General features: G+C 38.9%; 2 non-coding genes across 2 annotated transcripts; both read right to left on the bottom strand.

Annotated features, from left to right (window-relative positions):
• Window positions 1-9496: 9496 nt before the first annotated feature.
• On the bottom strand, window positions 9497-9682 carry LOC128654959 (U2 spliceosomal RNA). The gene has a single exon (XR_008401589.1). It is a non-coding gene; the product is annotated as a U2 spliceosomal RNA (small nuclear RNA).
• A 6645-nt stretch (window positions 9683-16327) lies between these two features.
• On the bottom strand, window positions 16328-16521 carry LOC128655040 (U2 spliceosomal RNA). The gene has a single exon (XR_008401630.1). It is a non-coding gene; the product is annotated as a U2 spliceosomal RNA (small nuclear RNA).
• Between the last annotated feature and the right edge of the window lie 5889 nt (window positions 16522-22410).

Raw genomic sequence — 22410 nt, 5'->3', positions numbered from 1 at the left:
TTATTATAACCTTTGTTTTCACATTTATCAGGTACAAATGACATACAGGAATCATCACAGAGGAGAGCCACGGAAAATCACAAAATATTATTCCACACCCCCCATTGCCACACTTCCCTTGCTTTCACTTTACCTAAATATTTACAATCTCTAAGAAAATAAATATACATAAGACTTAAAGTTAACCTAACACAATCCTCAACCGACATAACTTCTCTTCTAAACAAAAGCGAATTCCTAGCTGACCAAATAGCTTCCTTCACACAATTAATGACCAACCAAATAACAATCTTTTTCTCAACCAAAACAAAATTAGTCATACCAAACAATCCACACATGATCCACACACCTCAATCCACCAATCCATTTCAACAAAACTCCAAACTTCTTCCAAACATCTTGCGCAAACGTACAATTCCAAAACATATGCATCACACTCTCATCACTCCTACACTCATCTCTCGGACACTGTGCGCTTGCCACCAGACCTCTAGCACGCTGAAAAGCCCTTGTAGGCAAACAGCCATGAACAATAGCCCAAGCAAGATCTCTTTGCTGATTAGACAAGGACTTATGTGAAACACATTTCCAAATCTCCTCAGACATTTTTGCATTAAAAGGAGACACCAAACAAACTTCCATACCCTCACATGCTTTAGCTTTAATTTTTTTATAATCCCTCACCACCTCCAAAGGCTCATTCTGCAACTTAAACATCCTCACAGCTTTCTCCAGAACAACATACTGCCATGGTAAAGACCAACATAAAGGCAACGCATTATCAAACAAAACCCACTTATGGTGCCTAAAAAAGAAACCAGCAGCATACTTCACAAACCTACCACACAACCCACCTTTCAAACAAGCATTAATATAAAAAGACAAATATTTAGAAAACAAAAAAATAGAAATATTTGGAAAATTCTTTCCACCTTTAGAATGATCAAGATATAACTTCTCTCTCTTCAAACTTTCCATTTTACAACCCCAAAAAAACAAAAACAATTCTCGAACCAACCTCTTTAAACACAAATCTGTAGGGGGAAAAACTAACCCCAAAAACAAAATCATAGGTAACACAATTTGTTTTAAAACTAAAATTCTGCCCTCTTTCGTTAAACTCCTCAAATTCCACATAAGCATTTTCTTTTTGATCTTCCCTAATAAAATTTCCCAATTAATTTCACCTTTGAAATCTTGGGAAAAATAAACACCCAAAATTCTTAATTTATCAAAAACAACCTTAACACCAACATTATCCACCCCTTCACATTCCCCATACACCAAGCACTCAGACGTATCTAAATTCAACTTAAAACCTGAAACTGTACTAAACCACTCAACATTCCTAATCACCCTTTGAAGGGAACACACCGACTTACACAAAATAGTCAAGTCGTCCATATAACCCAGGACTTTTAAACACACCCCTCCACCACCAGGAATTGGAACCCCACGAATAACCTTATCACGCCTAATAGCTTGTAACAAAGGTTCAACAGAACAAATAAACAACAGAGGAGAAAGGGGACACCCTTGTTTCACCCCACTCTTCAAACTCACACCTCTAGACAAAAAACCATTAACCAAAATTTCACTAACATTCAAACAATACATAGTAGAAATCTGTTTACATATGAAAACAGGAAAACCCATTCTTCTCAAAACAGACAACATCCACTCATGATCCACACGATCAAAAGCCTTCTCGAAATCCAAACTCAACATAACAACACTCTGACCTCTCACCCTTTCATACCATACAGCATCTCTCAAAACACTTAAATTCTCATGCAAACTCCGACCAGGCACACCACACACCTGATTCTCACCCACAACCTTAGCAATAACATTTCTCATCCTAAAAGCAATCAACTTAGCAAAGATCTTATAGTCACAATTTAACAAAGTAATTGGACGCCAATTTTTCAAACATTCTTTATCACCTTTCTTCTTATAAATAAGAGACACAATACCCCGTCTCCAAGACAAAGGTAACACATCCACTCTCATACATTCACGAAAAATCAAAACAAGATCATCTTTCAAAATCTCCCAAAACTGCAAATAAAACTCAACAGGCAACCCATCACATCCAGGAGTCTTACCAGAAGCAAAACTCTTAATAGCACTCAAAACCTCATCCTCACCAACCTCCCTACACAAAACTTCTTTATCATCTAAATCCAAAAATCTGACACACCATCAAGAAAAAAATCTTTCAAATGGGAATCAACAGGTCTTTTGGAAAAAAGATCAGAATAAAAATCAAAAACAATATTAAGCAAGTCATCAATATTAGAATGACCATCAAGACACTCCATCAAATCTCTACTGCGTTCACTAATTTTCTTAAAAAAATAACGAGAACATTTCTCATTATCTTCTAGATTTTGAACCCTAGAATTAAAGATAATTTCTTTCCCTTTTTCATGAAGGGCAGACTTAATTTCTTTTTTAGTTTTTTCAATTAGAGAAGAAACATCAATTCCTGCACTTCTCATCCTAAAATGAGACTGCAACTGAAAATTTAAATTTTCAAAAAACCACCTCTTTTCCAAAACCTTCTTCCTTCCACAAACACAAAAAAACTTCTTAATTTGACCTTTCGCCCATTCCCACCATAACAAAATATCACTTGTCCTCCGATTTTTCAATTTCCGATACAACACAATAAATTCATTCCTAATCCCATCCTCACCTAACAAAGAAACATTCAACTTCCATAAATCCGACCTACCTCTCCTAATACACGTACAATCACACTCACTCAACAACAATACATGATCAGAAAACCCATTAACAATCAAGGACATATGACTAACCTTAAAAAACCTAGGAATAAAAACAAAATCAATCCTAGAAGAAACAAAATTATTCTTCCATGTAAACCCATCCTCCACCCTATTTCCACAATTAATCCAAGCATCACATAACTGAAAATCCTGAAGTAAATTTTCCAAAAAATTAGATGTTTTGTCAATCCTACCACAATCAGCACCTCCTAACCTCTTTTCCCCAGGCAGCAAACGATTAAAATCACCCACTAATATAACAGGTGTAGAACCAGACATAAAGAAAGGTAACATTTGAAATAAATCTTCCCTATCATGAATCCCCACAGGGCTATAAACATTAATACATTTAAATAATTCTCCACAAAAACTAAATACAATAACTAAAGCTCTCCCTGGAAAAATCTCCTCAATAGATTTAATAAAAAATATTTCTACCACCTAAAATAACCACACCCGAATTCTTAGTGTCATTCTTAGTGTCATTCCCACCAGACCAAGCCGAGGGACCAAGGGACCACTCATGCTTCCAATCTGTATAATCTTCTTTTTTTTTTTTTTTCCTCTCAGAAACCTCTTAAATAGTCACTTATTATAACCTTTGTTTTCACATTTATCAGGTACAAATGACATACAGGAATCATCACAGAGGAGAGCCACGGAAAATCACAAAATATTATTCCACACCCCCCATTGCCACACTTCCCTTGCTTTCACTTTACCTAAATATTTACAATCTCTAAGAAAATAAATATACATAAGACTTAAAGTTAACCTAACACAATCCTCAACCGACATAACTTCTCTTCTAAACAAAAGCGAATTCCTAGCTGACCAAATAGCTTCCTTCACACAATTAATGACCAACCAAATAACAATCTTTTTCTCAACCAAAACAAAATTAGTCATACCAAACAATCCACACATGATCCACACACCTCAATCCACCAATCCATTTCAACAAAACTCCAAACTTCTTCCAAACATCTTGCGCAAACGTACAATTCCAAAAAACATGCATCACACTCTCATCACTCCTACACTCATCTCTCGGACACTGTGCGCTTGCCACCAGACCTCTAGCACGCTGAAAAGCCCTTGTAGGCAAACAGCCATGAACAATAGCCCAAGCAAGATCTCTTTGCTGATTAGACAAGGACTTATGTGAAACACATTTCCAAATCTCCTCAGACATTTTTGCATTAAAAGGAGACACCAAACAAACTTCCATACCCTCACATGCTTTAGCTTTAATTTTTTTATAATCCCTCACCACCTCCAAAGGCTCATTCTGCAACTTAAACATCCTCACAGCTTTCTCCAGAACAACATACTGCCATGGTAAAGACCAACATAAAGGCAACGCATTATCAAACAAAACCCACTTATGGTGCCTAAAAAAGAAACCAGCAGCATACTTCACAAACCTACCACACAACCCACCTTTCAAACAAGCATTAATATAAAAAGACAAATATTTAGAAAACAAAAAAATAGAAATATTTGGAAAATTCTTTCCACCTTTAGAATGATCAAGATATAACTTCTCTCTCTTCAAACTTTCCATTTTACAACCCCAAAAAAACAAAAACAATTCTCGAACCAACCACTTTAAACACAAATCTGTAGGGGGAAAAACTAACCCCAAAAACAAAATCATAGGTAACACAATTTGTTTTAAAACTAAAATTCTGCCCTCTTTCGTTAAACTCCTCAAATTCCACATAAGCATTTTCTTTTTGATCTTCCCTAATAAAATTTCCCAATTAATTTCACCTTTGAAATCTTGGGAAAAATAAACACCCAAAATTCTTAATTTATCAAAAACAACCTTAACACCAACATTATCCACCCCTTCACATTCCCCATACACCAAGCACTCAGACGTATCTAAATTCAACTTAAAACCTGAAACTGTACTAAACCACTCAACATTCCTAATCACCCTTTGAAGGGAACACACCGACTTACACAAAATAGTCAAGTCGTCCATATAACCCAAGACTTTTAAACACACCCCTCCACCACCAGGAATTGGTACCCACGAATTACCTTATCACGCCTAATAGCTTGTAACAAAGGTTCAACAGAACAAATAAACAACAGAGGAGAAAGGGGACACCCTTGTTTCACCCCACTCTTCAAACTCACACCTCTAGACAAAAAACCATTAACCAAAATTTCACTAACATTCAAACAATACATAGTAGAAATCTGTTTACATATGAAAACAGGAAAACCCATTCTTCTCAAAACAGACAACATCCACTCATGATCCACATGATCAAAAGCCTTCTCGAAATCCAAACTCAACATAACAACACTCTGACCTCTCACCCTTTCATACCATACAGCATCTCTCAAAACACTTAAATTCTCATGCAAACTCCGACCAGGCACACCACACACCTGATTCTCACCCACAACCTTAGCAATAACATTTCTCATCCTAAAAGCAATCAACTTAGCAAAGATCTTATAGTCACAATTTAACAAAGTAATTGGACGCCAATTTTTCAAACATTCTTTATCACCTTTCTTCTTATAAATAAGAGACACAATACCCCGTCTCCAAGACAAAGGTAACACATCCACTCTCATACATTCACGAAAAATCAAAACAAGATCATCTTTCAAAATCTCCCAAAACTGCAAATAAAACTCAACAGGCAACCCATCACATCCAGGAGTCTTACCAGAAGCAAAACTCTTAATAGCACTCAAAACCTCATCCTCACCAACCTCCCTACACAAAACTTCTTTATCATCCAAATCCAAAAATCTGACACACCATCAAGAAAAAAATCTTTCAAATGGGAATCAACAGGTCTTTTGGAAAAAAGATCAGAATAAAAATCAAAAACAATATTAAGCAAGTCATCAATATTAGAATGACCATCAAGACACTCCATCAAATCTCTACTGCGTTCACTAATTTTCTTAAAAAAATAACGAGAACATTTCTCATTATCTTCTAGATTTTGAACCCTAGAATTAAAGATAATTTCTTTCCCTTTTTCATGAAGGGCAGACTTAATTTCTTTTTTAGTTTTTTCAATTAGAGAGGAAACATCAATTCCTGCACTTCTCATCCTAAAATGAGACTGCAACTGAAAATTTAAATTTTCAAAAAACCACCTCTTTTCCAAAACCTTCTTCCTTCCACAAACACAAAAAAACTTCTTAATTTGACCTTTCGCCCATTCCCACCATAACAAAATATCACTTGTCCTCCGATTTTGCAATTTCCGATACAACACAATAAATTCATTCCTAATCCCATCCTCACCTAACAAAGAAACATTCAACTTCCATAAATCCGACCTACCTCTCCTAATACACGTACAATCACACTCACACAACAACAATACATGATCAGAAAACCCATTAACAATCAAGGACATATGACTAACCTTAAAAAACCTAGGAATAAAAACAAAATCAATCCTAGAAGAAACAAAATTATTCTTCCATGTAAACCCATCCTCCACCCTATTTCCACAATTAATCCAAGCATCACATAACTGAAAATCCTGAAGTAAATTTTCCAAAAAATTAGATGTTTTGTCAATCCTACCACAATCAGCACCTCCTAACCTCTTTTCCCCAGGCAGCAAACGATTAAAATCACCCACTAATATAACAGGTGTAGAACCAGACATAAAGAAAGGTAACATTTGAAATAAATCTTCCCTATCATGAATCCCCACAGGGCTATAAACATTAATACATTTAAATAATTCTCCACAAAAACTAAATACAATAACTAAAGCTCTCCCTGGAAAAATCTCCTCAATAGATTTAATAAAAAATATTTCTACCACCTAAAATAACCACACCCGAATTCTTAGTGTCATTCCCACCAGACCAAGCCGAGGGACCAAGGGACCACTCATGCTTCCAATCTGTATAATCTTCTTTCCTAGAAATATTACATTCTTGTAAACAAATTAAATCACAGTCTAAAGATTCTAAATAAGAAAACAAAGCAGCCCTCTTGGAAGAGCTCTTCATAGATCTCACATTGAGTGAGACAACCTTAAGCATCCTCACAAGATAACTTAAGTTATTTCCTCTTGATGTTTAGCTCCAGAACTTCCATCAGGCAAGGATTCCATTTCTGTTATAGCTTTAAAAGAAGAAACACAAGCATCCTCCAAGAAAGCTGAGGTAGATTCACTGGACAACATCACTTCTTGCCTTGTAGGATCATACGATGGACTTTCTATCCCCAAAGGGGAATCCGCCATAACTGACAAGACAGGAGTCCGCTCTAACTCAGATTGAAAATCCAGCTCAGCAGGAGGAGAGAAAGGCAGACGTTCCCCTGCCAGATCATCAAAAACAGAATCAAAAGAATCTTCTTTCTTAGATTTCTTAGCCAGCTGCTCAAATTCCAAAGAATCATGTTTATTTTTAGAAGATTTTACATCAACCTCCATCTCACCTTGAGCAGCAGTTTCAAGACATGAAGGACCTGCAACCTCATCTTTATCAGAAACAGCCACCTTTATATTAACTCCGGCCCCAGAGGAAACAGGTTTGGCAGATGACACACCAACCCCAGGGCTGGAACACCAAACACCAGGATCCCAGGATCCATCCTCTCTCTGGGTCCAACCGGAGCAAACCAAAGTCTCAGCAACAGGCAAAGCAACAGCCTGTTCAACAGCTTCGGGAGTAACAGACAAATTCTGCTTCCTCCTTACAAGGGATGAAGATTCACCCTGGAAACGAGCCTTCTTAGGACAAGAGTCACACAAATGACCAGTCTGCCCACACAAATCACAGGTCTTCTGTTTAGGACATTTGTCACGAGCATGCCCTTCCTGCCCACAATTTTTACAAGGATCTTTCTTAGGGCACTCATCCTTCATATGGCCAAAATCCTGACAGTTCCTACAAAAAAAGGGCTGCCCAGGATAAAACAAATAACCCCTATTGCGCCCAATAGAGAAATTTGAGGGAGGATGATCAAAACCCCCATGGCCATCAGAATTTTTATTGAAAATGACCATAAAACGCCTCTTCCCATTCCAGATGCCAAAATCATTCACAACCTTATATGTGAACCGTACCTGAGCAAAGTATCTTTTAAGAAAAGTTACAATATCCTCAGTTTCCACATAAGGATTGTACATTAGTACTGTCAAAGGCCTCTCAATATTTTCAGATGTGGAAGTAAACTCCACACCTTTGAGCAAAGGATGGCCCCTATTCTCCCTATACTTCTTGTACAAATCAGTACACAGGTTTTCACAAGCAAGGGTCAAATCATAAATACCTCGAACAGGATTATCTTGAAGGCAGAAGATTGATGCTCTTGCAAAGCCAAACAGACCTTCCAGAATTTCCTCCACCAGACATTTCAAATTCACACGACGTCTCTCCTCCTCCGAAACCGTCACCCGAAAACTGTTCCTCAAACGAGCTGTTGCCAACCGAAATCCAGAAGAACTCGCCATGATGCAATCAGGATCGCCTTTTCCCACAAAGCTTACTAGGGCAGTCACCCCCCAATAGCAGCAAAGGGCTTAAGATGACATAGTCACCGATGCCCTAAGGCCGAGGGGTCTCTTACCCTGATTCGCAAAGCCAAATGACACAACCAAGGATCGTGCCAAAAGGCCGAGAAGCGATAACGCAAAGCTCTTGTCTGGAACGCCGCACGCTCCGAGAACTCCCTCTGCCTCGAGGAGACACATCACAAACTTTGGAAATTCACAAGCTGCTGCTGCTGCAAACCACAACAACACAGGCCAGGCTGCTAGGCCAGGCAAACAAACACAACTAATACAATCTGCTTCAAGACAAAAAAGCAGCAGCGGCGACGACGACCACCAGGAACCTGCTGCCTGACTACTGGACAGATAGCTGCTCTCCAATTTGCATGGCTCCGCCTCCTCCACCCTCCCCCAAAAACGGCCCCCCTCCTTCCCCCCCCCCCCCGCCCCCGCCATCGTCAGCGCTGCACTCTGGAGACAGACAGGCAGAAAGGCGACAAAGCCACCAGGCTGATCAGGCTGATTGCACCTACCTAGCTGTTAGTGGATCTTGTGGGCCAAGCTGCCCGCCTACCTACCTAGCTAGCTAGCTAGCAGGCTACAATCATTTTCGAAAAAACTTCCATGAGCGGGCACCAGGTGGAGAAAGAAGCACACGGACAACATTGACAGCTCCAAAGACTTTTATTGTCTGCCAAGAAGGAGGGATAGATAGATAGATAGATAGATAGAAAGAAAGAAAGAAAGAAACAAACAAACAAACAAAAGAAAGATTTTATAAACACATAGATGTAAATCAAGCGATGGACACATCAAAATACATACAAGAGGATGACACACATACATCAATAAATAAATAAATCAACAAATAAATACATAAATAAATGCATAAATAAATTATTACATAATTACATAAATAAATTCACGCTGCAATACATAGATTTGTGCGGAAAGGCTCGGCCCATGAAAAAGGAACAACCAAGGCTAACAAACACGTCGCCTCGCCAGGTAAATACCGCTTCCTAGGCTTTTTGGGCACAGCACACAAGGGGTTAACAAGACTCGGAGAAGAAAGCAGGCGGGAAAGCTGCTCGTCGCTGAGGCTTTCTTGCAAATATCTGATGCTGCTGCAGCTCTTTTTCTGGCTTTTGGTTGTTGATGAGGAGGATCATTCTGTTTTTGTCACACTGCAAAAGAGAGGGGTGCACCGGTCCTGGAGGTACTGCAATACCAGGTCAATGCGTGGAGTGGACAGAGCAAGCTCTTCTTCCATCTCCCTGTTTCAAAAATCCATTTAATATATGGCACCCAGATAGGGCGCGTATCAGATATTAAACTGATAAGAACAGATTTTTTTTTTTTTTTTATATTTTATTGAAATATTCAAATATATACAGAACAGAAATAAAAACGTTAAAAACATATATATACAAAAAATATTGAATTACAACATATTCAATACATACAAATACACTTGCAAAAAAAACAAATAAAAGGAAAATACAAACATTACAAAACAAATTCAATAAAACAAACTGTCCCTAAACTGACCCTCACTTTCCCTAATTCTTATCCTTACATCTAAACTATAAACTAACCTTCACCCCAAAACTAAACCTAACACTAAACTAATCCTTTCCCTTCTTCAATCCCTCGTCATCTGTCCCTTCTTCTGTCCCTTGTCACACGAAGAAACATCGGAATAGATCTGCAAAAAAAGAAAAACAAAATATTAGACAAAAATAAAATTAGTTACATCACTATTTTCTTAGACCAATAATCAGGTTTCCATAACTCTAAAGCTCTTTGCTCATTCTTTTTCTTATCAAGCAAAAAATAAAGATAAACTAAACTTAAAGTAAAACCAACACAATCATCAACTAATAAATTATCTCTTTTAAATAAAAGAATATTTCGGAATTTCCATAAGGCTTCTTTGACACAATTAAGAAACTTCCATGCCATTACATGTTTATGATGCGCCATTGATAAATTCATACCATAAATCACCATTTCATAAGTAATGTTGGTCACCCCTGTCAAAAAAGAAACTAAAGGAAGACAATTACGCCATACTTGTTTGGCAAAAAAACAACTCCAAAAAAGATGATGTATAGTTTCAGATCCCCAACATGTGTCTCTCGGGCAAACCTCTGATCTTACCAACCCCCGTCTATGCTGGAAGGCACGAGTAGGAATGCACTGGTGAACCGCTGACCAGGCTAAATATTTCTGTAAATTAAAAAGAGAAACATGAGATACCTTTAGCCAAATCTCTCTACAGACACTTTCAGGGAACCTCTCTACTGGGATTAAAGTAGATGTTTTACAAACCCAATCAGTCAACTTTCTTTGATTTTTAATAACTTCCACAGAAACAGACTGTAACTTAAAGTTATTAATTATTTTAACTAAACCTAAAAAGAACTTGGGAGGAGAAAAAGCAAAAGGAATATTTAAAGAGATCTTAAACCAATGATATTTATGCAAAGATCCTCCTGCAAAATACTTAAAGAAAGCTGCAGTCTTACTATGGGAATCAAAATTCCTAACAATATAGGAAAGGACCTTTAGATAAATAAAAATGGCAAGATCTGGGACCCCCTTACCACCCAAATCCTTTCTTTTACATACATTTTCTCTATTGATTTTATCCATCTTGGAATTCCAAAAGAAATGAAAAAGTGGCTTTTTAAGTCTTTTAAACCACAAATTATTAGGGGGGAAAATCATGCAACTGTACAAGATAATGGGCAACAAAACAGCTTTAATAATTAAAACTTTCCCTTCAAAAGAAAGATCCCTCAACTTCCAAAAATTTACTTTTTCTTGTACTTTACGAGTGACTTGCACCCAATTCTCCTGTCCTAACAAGGCTTGGTCAAACCAGACCCCCAATATTTTAATCTGGTCATACTTAATTTGTATGTTATCAGGCAAATCATCTTTCCATAGACCATAAACCATACAAGCACATTTGTCAAGATTTACCTTTAGGGCAGAAGCGAATGAAAAAAGCTGAACCCACCAGAGACACCTGTGAATAGAGGCAAAAGATAAGCATAAAACATTTAAATCGTCCATGTAGGCGACACATTTTGCCTGTTGTCCTTTAGTACCTGGAACAAAAACACCCTTAATAACTTTATCTCCTCTGATTTTATTAAGAAGAGGCTCCAGACAGCAAATAAACAAAACTGGAGACAAGGGACACCGCTGCCTTACCCCAGACATAACTGGGAAGGATTCCCCACAGTGACCATTAATCAAGATCTTACTGGTGCCACTACCATATAAAACTTTAATAAAAGACACTAGGGATGATGGAAAACCCATTTTAATCATAGTTGCAAACAAAAACTTATGGGAAACAGAATCGTAAGCTTTTTCAAAATCAAGGGAGAGTATTGCAACAGGTTGTTTCCTACTTTTTGCATAAAGAATGGAATCACGCAACAAACTAAAACTGTCTACAATACATCTCCCTGGTACCCCACAAGACTGGTCATCTTTGACCACAAAATTAATAACTCTCTTAATCCTGTTTGCAAGTACCTTAGTTAACAATTTATATTCACTGTTTAATAAAGTGATGGGTCTCCAATTTTTAATGTTTTCTTTTCCACCCTTTTTATAGAGAAGTGTAATAACTCCTCTAGAAAAGCCCTCAGGAATTACCTTAAAGGACAACAGACAATGAAAAACCTCCAACAAATCATTCTTAATAAGCTCCCAAAAAACTTTAAAAAACTCATAAGGGAGCCCATCCAAACCAGGAGATTTATTCTGTGCCGCCTCATCCACTGCTTGTTTTAATTCAGCCTCAGAGATATCACCACACAGCTCCACAGACTCATCTTCCGGAACAAAATCTGAAATAGAATGTAAAAAATCTTCCTCCGATTCTGTCTGCTTCTCAGCAAAAAGATGGGAATAAAAATTATTAGCAACATCAAGCATTCCCTCATTGGATGTGTGGTGAATCCCCCCTTCCTCAAGTGCACTCATGTGATTAATTTTAAAAGATTTCTTAAAAAAATATCGTGTACATTTTTCATTCTCTTTAATATCCCTAACCCTAGATTTAAAAATAATCTGTTTCCCTAAAGCAGTAATTTGTTTTTTAATCTCAACTTTAGTTTTAACAAGATCTTCCTCTACCTCAATTCCCTGATCCCGTAACCTATACAGAAACTGTAGACGAGATTGCATACCATCATACACCTGTCTCCTCTCTCGGGCTATGATTTTACCCCATTTTACAAAAAAATGTTTAACTTCAGTTTTAACCCTAAACCACCAGAAAACACAAGATTTATAAGATGACTTGATAGCCTGTAAGTTACGATATAACTTATGGAATTCTGCAAGAACTACTTCGTCTTCCAGCAAAGAGGTATTTAGCTTCCAAATCCCAGGCCCTCTGAAATGATCAGAAACAATTAAAGAGGCACATAAACATTTGTGATCTGAAAAAATGTTGTCTAAAAGCACTGTCTGTTTAACTGAAAAAAAGGAAGAACAAAAAATAAAATCTATCCTAGACTGAGTGTTTGTTCTCCCCCACGTATAACCTGGATCCTGTGGGTTCCCTTGGCTCCACACATCAGTCAGAGACAGGTCTTCCACAAGCTCACGGAGAAGTCTGGAGGTTACATCAGTGACAATGTCACCTCTTTTGCGCTTCCTTCCTTCACCCTGGAGCACCGTATTAAAATCTCCTGCCAAAATGAATGGATCCACACCATGCAGAAAAAGGCGAATGGTCTCCAGGATCTCAATTCTCTCCTGCTTAGAGGGGGAAGCATAGACATTAAAAAGATTAACATTAACACCTTTAACATTAGCTTTAACAGACAGTGCTCTACCAGGAATAATCTCTCTACAGCTTATTAGGTCACACTCATGAGTATTAAATAAAATAGCAACCCCAGAACATTTGTTATCCTCCCCACCAGACCATACAGATGGACCATATTGCCATTCTTTCTGATAAGGGCTATAATCAGAACTAGAGGAAATAGCACATTCTTGCAGGAAAATAATATGAGCACTTAAAGTTGCCACATAAGCCAAAAGAGCAGCTCTGCGCGCCTGTGACTGAACAGAGCGCACATTAAAGGACATAATTTGTAGCTCCATTATAAACGGGAATCAGATTCACTGGCATTACTTTTAGAACAATACCGAACAGGACCTCCAGTGGTATCAGCAGAAGAGCCAGAAGATGAATCATAGCCCTCCTCAATATCCATGAGGCAAACTTGTGCAGAAGAAAAGGATTCAATGTTAGCAGTACCTGAAAAAACAGTTCCAGAAGAAAAGGAGCCAATATTACCAGTACCAGCAGGAACATCATCAGGCTTACGCTTAGGATCCAGCTCATGGTCCCTTCGCTCCCCATCCGAACTTCTCCTCTTATTGCACTCTGACTCATCCATCTCGGAATCATCCGTCTCAGCTGGCATCTGGGAATCTACATCAAAGGAGACAACCACATCAGTGCCTACCTCCTCCGATAACTCCGACTGACCACTTACTGGCGGAATCTGTGCACAGGTAATACCAGAATTTTCCGGAACAGAGGAAGGAATCTTTTCTTCTTCCAAAAGGGAGGATGGACCACTGTTAACAGCTTCCTTACTCACACCTGTAGGCTCCACTGCCACAGTCTCGCCGACCTGCTGAACTTTTTCACTCTTAGTGCTGGTACAAGATTTAGTTTTGCTCCTTTTAGGTCGAGGCTCTTTAGGAAAATCTGAAATAGAAGAAAAAACAGCAGGAATACTTTCCAAAGAGACTTCTCCAGAAGCCTCTTTATTCTCTGCATCAATCCTCTCCAGCTCTTTCTCCTGTTCTTCCTCAGGCACAGTATCCTTAGGTGGAAAGATCATCTTATGTGCCACTCCAGGTTTAGACATAACAGGCTCATTTCTCACAACTCTGGCGTAAGATGCTTTCTTTGGGCATTCTCTAAAAAGATGGTCAAGTGAGTCACAGAGGTTACATCTTTTAACTTTACAGTCTTTAGCAACATGGTTATCAGCTAAACAAACAGTACAACATTTTTCAGTACAATTCTCAAGAGTGTGACCATAGCTGAGACATTTCCTGCAAAAAGGAGGTTGCCCTCTATAAAAAATCCTACCTTTATTAGGACAGATAGACACATTCATAGGAGGGGATCTGAAACCTTGGGGACTAGATTCATCTTTAATAAATTATAACACATACTGACGCTTACCATTCCACACGCCAAATTCATTCAATAATTTCCTTTGAAATTGTACCACAGAACAAAACCTGAAAAGATATTTAACAATATCATCTTCTAAAATAAAAGGATTAAACATATGTACAGTAATAAGAACAGTTTCTTCCCTATACACAAAATCAGCTTCAATACCCTGTTTATTTAACTCTTCCTTATGAAGGTCATATTTCTGCTTAAAATTATAACACTGAGCAGAATTAACAAAAGTAATGTCAAAAAAACCCACACGAACAAAATCCTGAGAACAATGAAAATGTTCAATTTTAAACTTCATCATTCCTAACAAAATAACCTGAAATAAATATTTCTCAGTAACTAACTCCCTACTAGATTCCTTCACAAAAATCTGTACTGTATTACGGAGTCGCGCCCCTTGGGCCGACAAAAAATCTCTGTTCGCCATCCTTCAAAGAAAACAAGGGAATGCCTCCCCCCCAATAACAGCAAGTCCCCAACCTACAAGAGGATGGGGAACAAGGCCGAGGGGGAGGGTCCTCGTAAAACACCTACCGATCACTTCCCGTTGACTCAGAGTCGTGCCCAAATACCTAATAGCAGCAAGGTACCAACCCCGAAGGGAAGGCACACAGGGCAAAGTAAAGGGCTCTCTGAGTCACCTAAAGACTAGACCAAGAAAAGAAAAATTACCCCTTGATCTAGCCAAAAGGCCGAGAAGCGATAACGCAAAGCTCTTGTCTGGAACGCCGCACGCTCCGAGAACTCCCTCTGCCTCGAGGAGACACATCACAAACTTTGGAAATTCACAAGCTGCTGCTGCTGCAAACCACAACAACACAGGCCAGGCTGCTAGGCCAGGCAAACAAACACAACTAATACAATCTGCTTCAAGACAAAAAAGCAGCAGCGGCGACGACAACGATCACCAGGAACCTGCTGCCTGACTACTGGATAGATAGCTGCTCTCCAATTTGCATGGCTCCGCCTCCTCCATCCTCCCCCGAAAATGGCCCCCCTCCTTCCCCCCCCCGCCATCGTCGGCGCTGCACTCTGGAGACAGACAGGCAGAAAGGCGACAAAGCCACCGGGCTGATCAGGCTGATTGCACCTACCTAGCTGCTAGTGGATCTTGTGGGCCCAGCTGCCTGCCTACCTACCTACCTACCTAGCTAGCTAGCTAGCAGGCTACAATCATTTTCGAAAAAACTTCCATGAGCGGGCACCAGGTGGAGAAAGAAGCACACGGACAACATTGACAGCTCCAAAGACTTTTATTGTCTGCCAAGAAGGAGGGATAGATAGATAGATAGATAGAAAGAAAGAAAGAAACAAACAAACAAACAAACAAACAAACAAAAGAAAGATTTTATAAACACATAGATGTAAATCAAGCGATGGACACATCAAAATACATACAAGAGGATGACACACATACATCAATAAATAAATAAATCAACAAATAAATACATAAATAAATGCATAAATAAATTATTACATAATTACATAAATAAATTCACGCTGCAATACATAGATTTGTGCGGAAAGGCTCGGCCCATGAAAAAGGAACAACCAAGGCTAACAAACACGTCGCCTCGCCAGCTAAATACCGCTTCCTAGGCTTTTTGGGCACAGCACACAAGGGGTTAACAAGACTCGGAAAAGAAAGCAGGCGGGAAAGCTGCTCGTCGCTGAGGCTTTCTTGCAAATATCTGATGCTGCTGCAGCTCTTTTTCTGGCTTTTGGTTGTTGCATGGATGATGAGGAGGATCATTCTGTTTTTGTCACACTGCAAAAGAGAGGGGTGCACCGGTCCTGGAGGTACTGCAATACCAGGTCAATGCGTGGAGTGGACAGAGCAAGTTCTTCTTCCATCTCCCTGTTTCAAAAATCCATTTAATATATGGCACCCAGATAGGGCGCGTATCAGATATTAAACTGATAAGAACAGATTTTTTTTTTTTTTTTTTTTTTTTCCACTCAGTCAAGACATAATAAATTAATAATAATGAACTAATCCGCCAAGTCCATTCTTCATATAATTATGTTTTAAAACATCATAGTGGAAAAAGTAATGTGATATTCTGTGGAATTAAATTCTGTGGCAAGCCGGAAATAAAGAAAATACATATAATATAAAATAAGGAAATTAACATGCTAAAATCACATTCCATAATAAAAATCCCCAAATTGTATCTGCTCTCTTTTTCCCAACCCTCTTAACATCCCTCAAATAATATACATACATAAAACTAAGACCTAAAGAGATACAATCTTTAGGAGAAACAGTTTCATTCCTAAAAAGTAAAATATTTCTAACTTTCCATAAAGCTTCTTTAAAACAATTAATTGTTATCCACACCCATAAAAATTTTGCTTCATCTATGCAACCAAACTTACCATATAAAACTGCCTCGTGATTTAAAAACTGAACCCCACCCAACCATTTAATAAGTGGCCCTGTCAGTCTCCACACCACTTGAGCAAAAGGGCAGTTCCAGAAGATATGGAGAGGTGTTTCATCAACTGTACAGGTAAGTCTGGGACACTTAGCTCTCGCCACTAACCCCCTTCTATGCTGAAATTCCCTGGTACTTAAACAATCTCTCACAATACCCCAGGCCAGATCCTTTTGGAAATTACTTAACTCCCTCCTAGAGACATTCCTCCAGATCTTAAGGGACACCGAGCCTGAGAAATTACACACGGGCCCCACAACCTCAGCTCGCTTAAATAAAACCAAAATCTTTCTATGATCAGATAAAATATCCAGAGGAACATCTCTAAGACGAAATTCTCGAACTACTTTTTCTAAAATCACATATTGGGGAGGAGGAATAAAAGCAAAAGGTTTAGATAAAATGACTTTAAGCCACTTATATCGATAAAAAATAGAGCCGGCAGAATATATAATAAAATTCTTAAGCATGCAATCATCGGGCTGAAGCACAATTTTTAAAACAAAAGCTAAATACTTAAAACTTAAAAATTTCTTAATGTCAGGAAAGTTTTTCCCCCCATTCTCATGCAATTTGTACATTTCTTCTCTTTTAAACCTCTCCATCTTAGATCCCCATAAAAATATAAAACATTCTCTAATAACTCTCTTCAGCCATAAAACAGGTGGGAATAAAATCATAGATACATATAAAATAATAGGCAGAAGGACTTGTTTTATAACTAAAATTTTACCTTCCAAGGTTAACTTCCTAAAATTCCATAAAACAATTTTCTTTTTAATTTTCTCTAAAACCATTTCCCAATTAATATCACTTTTCATATCATTTGTAAAATAAATACCCAAAATTTTAATTTTATCAAACACAATCTTAACTTCAACATCCAAAAGACTCACCCACTCCCCATACAACATACACTCGGACTTATCCTCATTCATCTTAAAACCAGACACCCCATTAAACCATCTAACCACCCTTACAGCACGCTTCAGAGATACACTATCACCACATAACACAGTCACATCATCCATATTGGCCATACACTTCATTTGTACACCACCACCACCTGGAACATGCTCTCCCTTTATAGATTTCTCTTCACGCAACGCACACAACAAAGGCTCAATCGCACAAATAAATAAAATAGGGGACAGAGGACAACCTTGTTTAACACCAGATAAAATCTTTATTTTCTCAGTAAAAACACCATTAACAGACACCACACTCGTACTATTATTATATAAAAGCTTAATCTGATCACACACTTTCTCAGGCACACCCATCCTCACCAACACCTTAAATAAAAACTCATGGGATACCCTATCAAAAGCTTTTTCAAAATCGACAGAAAGGATTGCTAAATTGTTTTTATTATCAAGGGCTTTAAAAATACAATCTCTAAGAATAAATAAATTATGATCAATACTCCTTCCTGGAACAGCACAAACTTGATTAGGGCCAATCACCTTTTTAATCACATTCTTAAGTCTACTAGCAAAAATTTTAGCATAAATTTTGTAATCAGCATTTAATAAAGTTATAGGACGCCAATTAGCCAAATTCTCCCTATCACCCTTTTTATATAATAAAACTACTACCCCCTGCTTCCAGGAAGGAGGTAAAAACAGCTCATTAAAACATTTATCCAATAAAACCATAAAATCATCCTTTAAAATATTCCAAAAAATCAAATAAAATTCAATCGGTAAACCATCCAAACCAGGTGTCTTAAAACGCTTAAAACTTTTAACAATTTCTAAAACTTCATTTTCATTAAAATCACGAGACAAAAAATCCTGGTCATTAGCATCAAAAGAAGATTCTAGAAGAGATAAAAAATATTCTTCAAGAGAAACATCAGTTTTTTAAAAGAATATAAATTAGAATAAAAATCACAAGTCTTATTTAAAATACCTTTAAAATCTGTAACACCATCAATCTTAACAATTTTCTCCTTTTTAGCAACAATTTTCTTAAAAAAAAACATAGAACATTTTTCATCATGTTCTAAAATCTGCACTTTGGAATTAAAAATAATGGTCTTACCTTTTTCTTTCAACAATTGAGCAATCTCTTTCTTAACTTCCCTCAAGTCTTCTTCAACCTCAATTCCATTCTCTCTTAATATCAGTAGCATCTGCTGTCTCATCTGCAACACATAATAAAAACGTTTCCTTTTCTCCATACGTACCTTCCCTTCCTTAATAAAAAAATCATGCACCCTCACTTTCATCCAGTCCCACCAAGAAAGCACACCCATCCTATCCCTCTCCACACACCACTCACCATACGTCCCCTCTCCACACGCCACTCACATACGTCCCCTCTCCACACGCCCCTCACCATACGTCCCCTCTCCACACGCCACTCACATACGTCCCCTCTCCACACGCCACTCACCATACGTCCCCTCTCCACACGCCACTCACATACGTCCCCTCTCCACACGCCACTCACCATACGTCCCCTCTCCACACGCCACTCACATACGTCCCCTCTCCACACGCCACTCACATACGTCCCCTCTCCACACGCCACTCACATACGTCCCCTCTCCACACGCCACTCACATACGTCCCCTCTCCACACGCCACTCACATACGTCCCCTCTCCACACGCCACTCACCATACGTCCCCTCTCCACACGCCACTCACATACGTCCCCTCTCCACACGCCACTCACCATACGTCCCCTCTCCACACGCCACTCACCATACGTCCCCTCTCCACACGCCACTCACCATACGTCCCCTCTCCACACGCCACTCACCATACGTCCCCTCTCCACACGCCACTCACCATACGTCCCCTCTCCACACGCCACTCACATACGTCCCCTCTCCACACGCCACTCACCATACGTCCCCTCTCCACACGCCACTCACATACGTCCCCTCTCCTCACGCCACTCAGCCTACTTCCATATGAACCTTTCCCTAACACACTCATCCTCAAGTAAACTCACATTTAATTTCCAATGCAAGCTTTTCTTCTCTTTCTTTCTACCCACCTCACACACACAATCAAACAACCTATGATCTGAAAACACATTATCTAACACTGACACATTCCTAATTCTAACATTATTATCAGTAAAAATAAAATCAATACGAGATTTAGTGTTTTCATTTGACCAAGTAAAAACATCTTTCTTTCCCATCACAACAGCAACATCCTGTAATCTAAAATCATCAATAATACCTTTTAAAATACTTGCAGACCCATCTGCCCTATCCTGAGAACTAAAACCAATTCTTTTTTCCCCAGGATAAACACAATTAAAATCTCCCCCTAAAATAACAATTTCAGAACCAACTAAAAATAAACTTAAAATCTTAAAAGGTTCCTTTCTCTCTTTTTTATTAACTGGTGCATAAACATTAATACATTTTAAAATAACATCATTAAAAACAACTCTACATGATACAATTTCTTCTGAACTCAACACACTAATACTATTACCTTTAAAAAGAATCCCTACACCTACACCATTGTTATCATTTCCACCTGACCATACTGAGGGACCTTTATGCCAACAAGATATAAAATCATCATACTTAACTTTACAATCAATACCACATTCCTGCAGAAAACAATATCGTGATCAAGACACTCTAGAAAATCACACAAAGCATGGCGCCTAGCAACGCCCCTAATGCTTCGTGTATTTAATGAAGCAATTTTAAGTGCCATTGAGAGTCGCTAAAAAAGGTCATCCTCTCAAGACATTAAAAACTTACGGAGATTCATCCCCTCCTGACATAATATTATTGCCAGGGGAAACAATATTTAGCTCTTCATCACTGGACGAAAGCTGAGGAAGACAATCACTATCCATTTCAACAGGAGTAAAACCAGATGCAGCACTAAAAGACAAATCCTGTATATCCACAGGACCTGACTCAACAACAAGAGTCCCAGGTACAAAAGAGATATCCAAAGGATCCAAACATGCTTCAACATCCCCGACTCAGAAACATGAGTCTCAGGTAAGGAAACATTCTTACTTGGCTCTGACTCATAAACAAGAGTCCCAGAGACCAAGGCACCTTGCTGAGGTTGTCCAAGACATCCCGACTCACTAGACAGAGTCCCAGGAACCTGAACAGAAGCCACAACACCTTGTCGTTGCTCCTCAGACCTCACACAAGCTGAATCCGGAATTTCTGCTTCCATCTCTTCTCCTCCACTCTCCTCAACTTCAAGACCAGAAAAACGATTCCTGGTCTCCACAAAAGGAGACCAGGCAGAAAGATGCATGCCAGAAAGGAATACTTCCTTTCTGGCATGCATCTTTCTGCCGCAAACTTCGTATCAAATCATCTTCAGAATTCATATTTTGCGATTTCTTCCTTTTTTTCTTGGGCACTTCAAAGGGCAAATCTTTAGGTACTTCAGGGTTCTCCACGACTGGCTTTGGAACAACTTCAGTGGACATGCCACCAGATGATAAAAACTTAGCCTGCTCCGCAGCTTTTTTAGCCACATAATCATCTTTATGCATCCAGGCACCCACATCAGAAGTGGCACTCTCACAACGCACAAAACCCATTCTTCTGAGCTCTTCATCTCTCTGGGCATCAGAATAGTGAGAAGTAAACTCTGTACCCCCCCCCATCCTGTGCACCAGAACCAGAATCCGCCCGAGAGAATCCTTGTTTTTTCTTAGGACACTTAAAATAAGTGTGGCCAGGAACCCCACATAAATCACAATGCCAATTAGCACAATCTTTAGCCCTATGCCCAGGACGCTCACAAAACTGGCAAAAGAGGTCTTCATCGCAATGGCAGGAATCATGACCGTATTTAAAACAGTTCCTGCAGAAATCAGGCATGCTGTTAAAGAAGAGAAAACCTCTTCGACCCCCCAAACTAATTATAGGGGGTGGCCTCCTGATTCCACCGTAACAATCAGGATCCATCTGGAATGATACCCGGATCTTGTGTTTCCCACACCAAATTCCAAAGGCATTAAACACTTTTCCAACATAAGAAACCGGGTTGCAGAATCTACTTAAAAATACTGCAATGTCTTCCACAGGGATGTGTGGGCTGTACATATGGACAGTCACCAAACGGTTGGATAACCCAAAAAGAGGGGTCACACGTACACCTCGAAAATCCTCCCTGTCTTTCTGGCCCTTATATTGCTCATAATAGCCACCCGCTGAGTGTTCCGACGTAAAGGTGACATCATACGTTCCTCTGCGGGGGAAATCTTGAATGCACAGGATCTCCTGTCTTCGGACCTTCAGAACCTCATCCAAAAAAACAGTCACGATAAAATTTAGGTCCTTTAATCACCACAGCTCCTCCGTAACTTCAAAGCGAATAGTATCCGCAATATCCATTGTTGCAGAATTAGTCTGGAAACCAGCAACTTCCATCTCGAACGCTGCACCACTATTCCTGACCTACCCAAG

This window comes from Bombina bombina, chromosome 3 (genome assembly GCF_027579735.1).
Source record: "Bombina bombina isolate aBomBom1 chromosome 3, aBomBom1.pri, whole genome shotgun sequence".
NCBI classification, from domain to species: domain Eukaryota; kingdom Metazoa; phylum Chordata; class Amphibia; order Anura; family Bombinatoridae; genus Bombina; species Bombina bombina.
This window is presented reverse-complemented; position numbering and strand designations above follow the sequence as displayed.